The 7,626-nt window shown below is 44.1% G+C and overlaps 1 non-coding gene across 1 annotated transcript; it reads left to right on the top strand.

Annotated features, from left to right (window-relative positions):
• The first annotated feature begins 1,942 nt into the window (after nucleotides 1–1,942).
• Trnat-agu (transfer RNA threonine (anticodon AGU)) lies at nucleotides 1,943–2,016 on the top strand. Its single transcript has one exon. It is a non-coding gene; the product is annotated as a tRNA-Thr (tRNA).
• Nucleotides 2,017–7,626: the final 5,610 nt, after the last annotated feature.

Genomic DNA, 7,626 nt, shown 5'->3' with positions numbered 1-7,626 from the left:
CAAAAGACACACTCTAGACGTCAAGGCAACCATGCCAACTGTGTACACAGTCCCTTAGAATCGACCTGCGGGATAAAATACTGAAACACACAGGGATATTCGTTGGGGTAGATGTAGGAGCATTTTTGCCAACTAATATTCTGTGTATAATCTTCCTCCTGAAAGTAAGAGGCTGTTTCGCCAGTACGCGAGCTTCACAAAAACAACCTGTCTGCCGCACTCATCCTGATGTTCCGTACACGGCTGACTTGTCTTAGTCGGATGTATGTTTTGTTTTCAGAGACCATAGCGGCCGCAGGTAGATATAGTAATGGCGCACCTCGGCTGTCGCCAGAAAGCTGGAAAACAACGCCACGTCACAGCTGCCACCTGGTTTTCCATTCGCCGATTTAACCAGTTACACGTAGTAATGCAAACACCAATCAAGACGTCGCGTTTCCACCAATGAAAAGAAATACTAAAAACACCAATAAATATTTCTAATATCTCTTCATCTCTAACAGCCTATCACAATCAGATACAGACAGTCTACAGGTATATAAGAAACAAAGTTTTCTCATTCAGTAGTGAGCAAAAACACACTGAAGGAGGTCACTTGCAACATGGACCGAAACGTCGATAGTTTTATATATTGCCAATGCAGTCACAAACCCAGAAAAATTTTATTGAGCTGAGTGTCTGTTTGCACATCATCCTGGCAATAAAATGACCCAAACAGCAAACTTCCTTTAATAAAAAATGACATTTTTCCAAAGTTATGTCACTCAAATTGTCTAAAGATGTCCCATGAATGTACCACTCACTCTTTGATATCCTTAGAAAACGCTACAATGTTATCTAAGTGTCTCGTAACAGTCTCAGTTTCAGGCCTCATAATAATCCATCTAATGTTGGAATGACACTGATATATTCTTCAATCAAAGTGGCATCGACAGAATTCTTAGTAAGTGGATGGAATCATAAATGTAGTTTTGGGTCCACAGTCCAGTGCTACCTCCAATTGTTATTACCTTCACTAATCCATAATAAAATAATGATGTTGCCTCAAGTTATCCAAATTTTCTGTGATGATTAGCACATCCATAACTGTAAATTTATTTAAATACCGATAGTCAGAACAGATTCCATATGTCTGAAGTTTTCTTTTCATTGGCAGAATTACTATTGGCTCCCCCTACGGGCTGGTACTCCTACTGTCCCATCAAGGAATTGTTGATTTATGAATTCCCAATATAGTCTCTTATACACCAGCGGTTCACTTCCAGTGTGAATTCTATGTCGCTTTTGCAATGTAGTTGGAAGGGTTCCATGAGGTTTAAATGCTTCTGCATATTCCACTAAAAATTTTCTTGTCAGCACCCCCCCACCTCCCCAACCCCTACCACTTCCTTGCACATCTGATACTTTTCCCACAGTGCAGCTAAATCAGCAGTACGCCCCAGATTAGAGCATTATATATGGAAATTCCTATCGGACTTGTCTTCCAACAACGCTCCTATGCTGACTATCAGTGCATCTCATGACAGTTCCACTTCAACTGAATCAAAATTATCTGGTGGGCACTACAGCGCTGCACAGTTTTCGTTAATATCTGACACATATGATAAACAACACTATACAAAACACTATGCCTTGTCCATTTCCTCATTTTCTATATACTTATATGAATATGGTGTCTGTTCTTTCGGATATATTCGAAAGAACAGACACCATATCCATAAAAGTATATAGTTCTGGCAATACCGGCCACGACCTTCTTCTTCTGTGCGGATGCACACATATTCCCCGAACTCTTACGGGACTTGATAAGAATGTCTTCCACGAGTAATGAGTGTGTTGGGGTGGGTCACTATGAATGTAGTGTGTGGACATACAAGGTGAGACTGTGGGTTTCGTGGGAGGCGTGCGCGAGGTAGTCCCTGCAGTCGTACTATCCTCTGTGCCCTCGGTGACTCAGATGGCTAGAGCGTCTGCCAAGTAAGCAGGAGATCCCGGGTTCGAGTCCCGGTCGGGGGACACATTTTCACCTGTTCCTGTTGATATATATCAACGCCCGTCAGCAGCTGAAGGTATTAAATTAATTTTGATTTCAATATAAGTAGAGTCTTGTCTTTCTCATAGGCGAAATACGTCGCGATTTGCTAAGTTGAACCCTTTCATTCTACTACAGTAAATGCCCGTTTCATTTAAAGTGACACACGTCAGGTCTCTGAACCTTGGAACATTCATGTATGCTAGTCTTTGATGGACTTGAAGGTCAATGGTCCAGAGCTACTGTAGTTTAGTACTGCTTGTGTAATTAATGTCTCGATAAAGAGAATTTTGTTGTTGCTTAATAAAGATTGTTTATGCTATGCTGTTGCTACGTACGGGCCAGTACCTTACACTGAATTCACCCGTTACCAAGTAAGTGATCAACAAACAATTCGTTAGTCGCACAGAACAAGAAATAAGATTAATTCTCTGCAGACAGCTTCAGTGTGCCATCAATTTCCCCGCCTCCGAAGGATCATTTGGCATGCAGTGCCAAGTGGCCAGAGGAGGACGGATGGGACAGACACGTGACTGCTAGAGCGCCACCGTGGTCGATCAGAAGTAATCTAAGGAATGTGGACACTGTAACATCGTCCCTCCATCGAACCGACTTGGGTGTAGCGACTGCTGGCTACATCTGCTTTACATATCTTGCACCAGAGCAAGGCGTCCCTGACATAGAGAAGCAGCTGAAACACCTGAAAAGAAACTGGTCGCCAGTTGGAATATCAATTCGGTTTACACAGAGTACTCTACGGTACTGGCCACTTACTTCGCTTGCATTTATCGCTAATCTCTCGCCCAGCGAAAAGTTACAAGCGAGTAGAAGAAAGGACAACTGGCTGCTGTATATAAAGAACGGGCTCACATAATTAAAATCGGTTTGCTGCAGAATTCTTGAACACATTCTGACTTCGAAAATAATATATTTACTTGAGACGGAAAAGCCTCTGTCCACAAAACAGCACGGATTTAGAAAACATCGCTCGTACGAAACTCAGTTTGCTCTTTTCCCACACGATCGTCCCACACACCATGTATGGAGGGGAACAGGCAGATTCCATGTTCCTAGACATCCAGAAAGCGTTTGATAAGGTGCCCCACTGCCGACTGCTGACGAAGCTCCGAGCACACCAGCTAGGTTTCCAAACATGTGAGTGACTCGAATACTTCTTAAGTAATAAAACCAGTACATTATTCTCTACCGCAGAGATAACAATATCGTCAGGAGTGCCCGAGGGAAATACGTTAGGACCGCTGTCATTTTCTACACATATAAATGATCTGACCGACAGGAAGAGCAGCAATCTGCGCCTGTTTGCTTATGATGCTGTGATATACGGGAAGGTGTCACCGTTGAGTGGCCGTAGGAGGATACAACGTGACTTAGACGAAATTTCTAGTTGACGTTATGAATGACACCTAACTCTAAATGTACAAAAACGTAAGTCAGTGAAGATGAGTAAGAGAAATAATCCCTTAATTTTCGAATACAGAACTGTAGTGTGCTGCTTGACTGAAGCGCGTCCATTAACTCTGTAGGTGTGACGTTGCAAAGCGACATGAAATGGGACGAGCAGGTGACGACTGTGGCAGGGAAAGCGAATTGTCGACTTCGGTTTATTGGGAGAATTTCAGGAAAGTGTGGTTCATCTGTAAAGGAGTGCTTGAGATACCGACCAGGTCGGATTAAAGGAAGACATCGAAGCAATTCATAGGCAGAGCGCAGATCTGTTGCAGATCAGCACACAGGTACTACAGAGATACCTCGTGTACTCAACTGGGAATCCCTGGAGAGAAGGCTAAGTTCTTTACGGTGAACACTATTGAGAAAGTTTAGAGAGCATTCATTTGAAGCAGACTGAAGAACGATTCTACTGATGCGAACGTACATTCCGCGTGACGGCCACGAAGGTATGCCAAATTAAGGCTAGTATGGTGGTATTGTGTATTATCTATTAATCTGGGGACCTAGAAACGATGGATAGGCTTCGTCTCCCAGTTGCCCTCAGTGGTTCACAACCCCACAACAGTCCACCCACCCCACTATCGCCCCACAGCGAACCCATGGTTATTGTGTGGTTCGGCGCCCAGTGGACCCCCCCTCCCCCTTGCACCCCCCACCCCCCTCCCCCTACAACGTCTCGTACCAGACGAGTGTAACCCCAAAACCCCAAATGTTTGTTTGGTAGAGTAAGTATGGCGTACGCGAACGTGGAGATAGGGTTTGCGCAGCAACCGCCGACATAGTGTAACTGAGGCAGAATAAGGGGAACCAGCCCGCATTCGCCTAGGTAGATAAGAAACCGCCACATGTGTATGTACATGCAGGGATCGTACGTTCGATGTGCACCTCCGTGGACCTGCATGTCATGGGCACGAGTCTACTATTATAAACTGATGAGATATAAATAAAGGTTTCAACTGTCTTCGAGTTGCCCGTGGCTTATCCTGCACACTACTTACACCAGAGAAATCCTGCACCCCTACGACAGCAGTCTCAATAAAATAAGTACAAGACGTATATACCAGAACTGTATGGAATTACTATATATTCTGATGCTTGGTAAAACAACAGAATCTTTACAGTTAAATTATCTTTGCAGTTAAATGTAGCTGTTTGCACTTACTCACTTAAACATGTTAGCTATGTTGTATTGATGACTGCAACAATTTCAGATTTACGAGTAATACGATTTCTTCCTGTTCATATTGTACATCGCGCCGCCTCCTCACTTCTCCCGCGATCCTCCCAATCCTATGACACACACGCACACACACACACACAGACAGACAGTTTTTTCTGGGTGTACTCTTAACATTTTCTGGTACGTTCTATCTATATTAAATTATTATTTGGTTAATACATTTTCAACAATGTTACTGTCACAAATGAACTGATAAAAATGACACGTACTTTGTTTGTAAATCACGCTCTGGACGTGTAACATCTCTTTCACAGCTGTGCATCAGCGTTATATCCTTTGATGACGACAGTCTGTTATTATCAGCAGATCGTCTTTTAAGACAAACGTTGACTGCCGAAATAAATTAGGACTGTGCAACGTCCACACCTCGCGTGTTTAATTGACGGAAATTTTAATCAGTCGTAGATGATGCTTGCTCCAGCCGATGGTTACATTATAATTCCAATATTTTATATTTATAACATTGCGAAAACTGGAATTTTTGCAAAAAAATACCCACTCACCATGAAGGAGTTCCACAATTTGGACACAAATTGATATTCATACACGTATAGATAGAAAAGAAAAAAATTGTAAACTATTGTGACCGATGGATGAATGTGTGACGCCGCAGCGCATTTTCACCGCCCAGCTGGAAATGATAATAAACAGGCAATATATCGAGACCAGGTCATAAAGTCTTTGCGAATTTCGTTCCGTGCACTCAGTTGGACTAATTATGCCTCGCAGACAGTCGCGTGAACAATATACGCAGATGTCAGCATTTGAGAGAGGACGTGTAGTTGGGCTGAGAGAAGCTGGCTGGAGTAATCGACGAATCGCTCAATATTTCAATAGAAGCGATGTCACTTTTCGATGATTGTAGGCAGGAATGGGTGTACCACGGCCGAACAGAGCGTCAAGAAGCGAGCAGTCCATCTAGAGAGACAACAGAACGCGAGGACAGAGCAATCGTCCGATAGGAACTCAGATCCCCGGATTCAACATTATCATCGATCCGTCGTGCAACCTGTGTTTCAGTGACAGCAAGGACCATTACTGGGCTGGTCACAGAATGGGGGCTGACCTCACGGCGCCCCTTGCGGCGCCGCGCACGGAAGCCGTGCGGTCTCAGGAGCCTTGCCACGGTTCGCACGGTTCCCTCCGTCGGAGGTTCGTGTCTTCCCTTGGGCATGGGTGTGTGTGCTGTCGTTAGCGTAAGTTAGTTTAAGTTAGATTAAGTAGTGTGTAAGCCTAGGGACCGATGACCTTAGCAGTTTGGTCCCCACATATTTCTCCTTGCGCCGATTACAATTGAGCTCTGTACATCAAAAAGCCCGTTTGCAATTGTGTCGGGCGCATTCGGCCTGGAATCTCATTGACTAGGATGGAATTGTCGCCTCGAACTGAGCTCCGATGACAAGTGAACACGTGTCTGGAGACGCCCAAGACAGCGGTGAGGTACCAGCCTGTCACCCGCCGTACAGCCCGGTAACCAGACATGATGGTCTGGGGTGCCATTTTCATTTCATTGTAGGATTCCTTTGGTTGTCATCCGCAGCGCCTTTACAGCATTTCGGCAGGTCGACGATATTCTACGAGCCATTTCCTTGCCTTTCATGGCAGCCCATCCTGGGATTACCCCACAAGGTAACGTCCGCCTGCACACCGTGAGGGTTTCTAGTGCTTGTCTTCGTACTTACAAATCCGTGTCTTGGCCAGCAAGGTCGCATTATGGGTAGGGATTTCCTAGCAGTTCGGGATTTTGACGATCTAACTCGCCAGTCGGACAGAATTCTGCACGATATCCCTGACACTTAGATCCAACAACCCTACCATCAATGCTAAGCCGAATAACTGCTCGCTTGTGGGCCAAAGTTGGACCAACACCTTATTGACTTGCTCAATTTCTGAAGCTCTTTCTCTTCTGAAATGGTAATGATTTGTTTGTCTATCGAATTCTGGCCCATTCTGATGATTGCTTCGTGTTTTTAAAGGATATTTTATTTAATAGAGCTGAATAAACCGGAAGAACAAATTTTTATGAATGGGATTGCCGTATTACATAAATCATTTGTCGCATTCTGTGTCATAAACTGAAATTAGTCTCACCAAATACAATAATGGAGTAACATTATAACAAAATAAAAGACTGAACTAGATGTAATTTTCGCTCTAAAGAGCGCAAACAGCTCTACATGTAATAGAACCATATATAGGTCTACTGCAAAACAGGAACCTAAATATTAATTAAGCAGAAAAATAAGTCGAAGAAATTCACCATGAATCACAGTTAGTGTCTGTAAGTGGGTGCACGACAGTGAGTTGGATAAAGGGCGAAGGCTTTTGTGAGTGGACGAGATATTCTTTCCAATTTGCCGAAAGATGAAATGGTCTGTGGTGTGCCAGATTTTGCGCAGTTACAGTTTACGTTGTCGTTGATGATACACGTATCGATCACAGTAGCCGGTACGTGTATTACCGAAATGACTTTGCTGTGAGCGACAAACACTGAAACAAGCACACCTTCACACGAGCTCTTCAGAGAAACCAGAAATTTTATTACCATTTACTCTCGTTCCTCTTTGCACCGATTTCCAATATTGAAATTTTGTGGCCGACTTGCTGCTTATATATTCGATAGCGACCACACACAAGCACGCACGCACACACACACACACACACACACACACACACACACACATACACACACAGAGAGAAAGAGAGAGAGAGAGAGAGAGAGAGACGCGTGCGCAACACGAGAGGTGCTGCGTTTTCATTTGCAGTTAACCAGTGGTCTCCTGAGCTTTTCCAGTATTCATAGCCTGCTCGTCTACCGGCGATGTTCGGTGTCATGTTGCGTTACAGAGGTCGCGTTGCCACTGGAGTGGGCTTGTTGGTATGG

This window comes from Schistocerca cancellata, chromosome 6, assembly GCF_023864275.1.
Source record: "Schistocerca cancellata isolate TAMUIC-IGC-003103 chromosome 6, iqSchCanc2.1, whole genome shotgun sequence".
NCBI lineage: Eukaryota > Metazoa > Arthropoda > Insecta > Orthoptera > Acrididae > Schistocerca > Schistocerca cancellata.
This window is presented reverse-complemented; position numbering and strand designations above follow the sequence as displayed.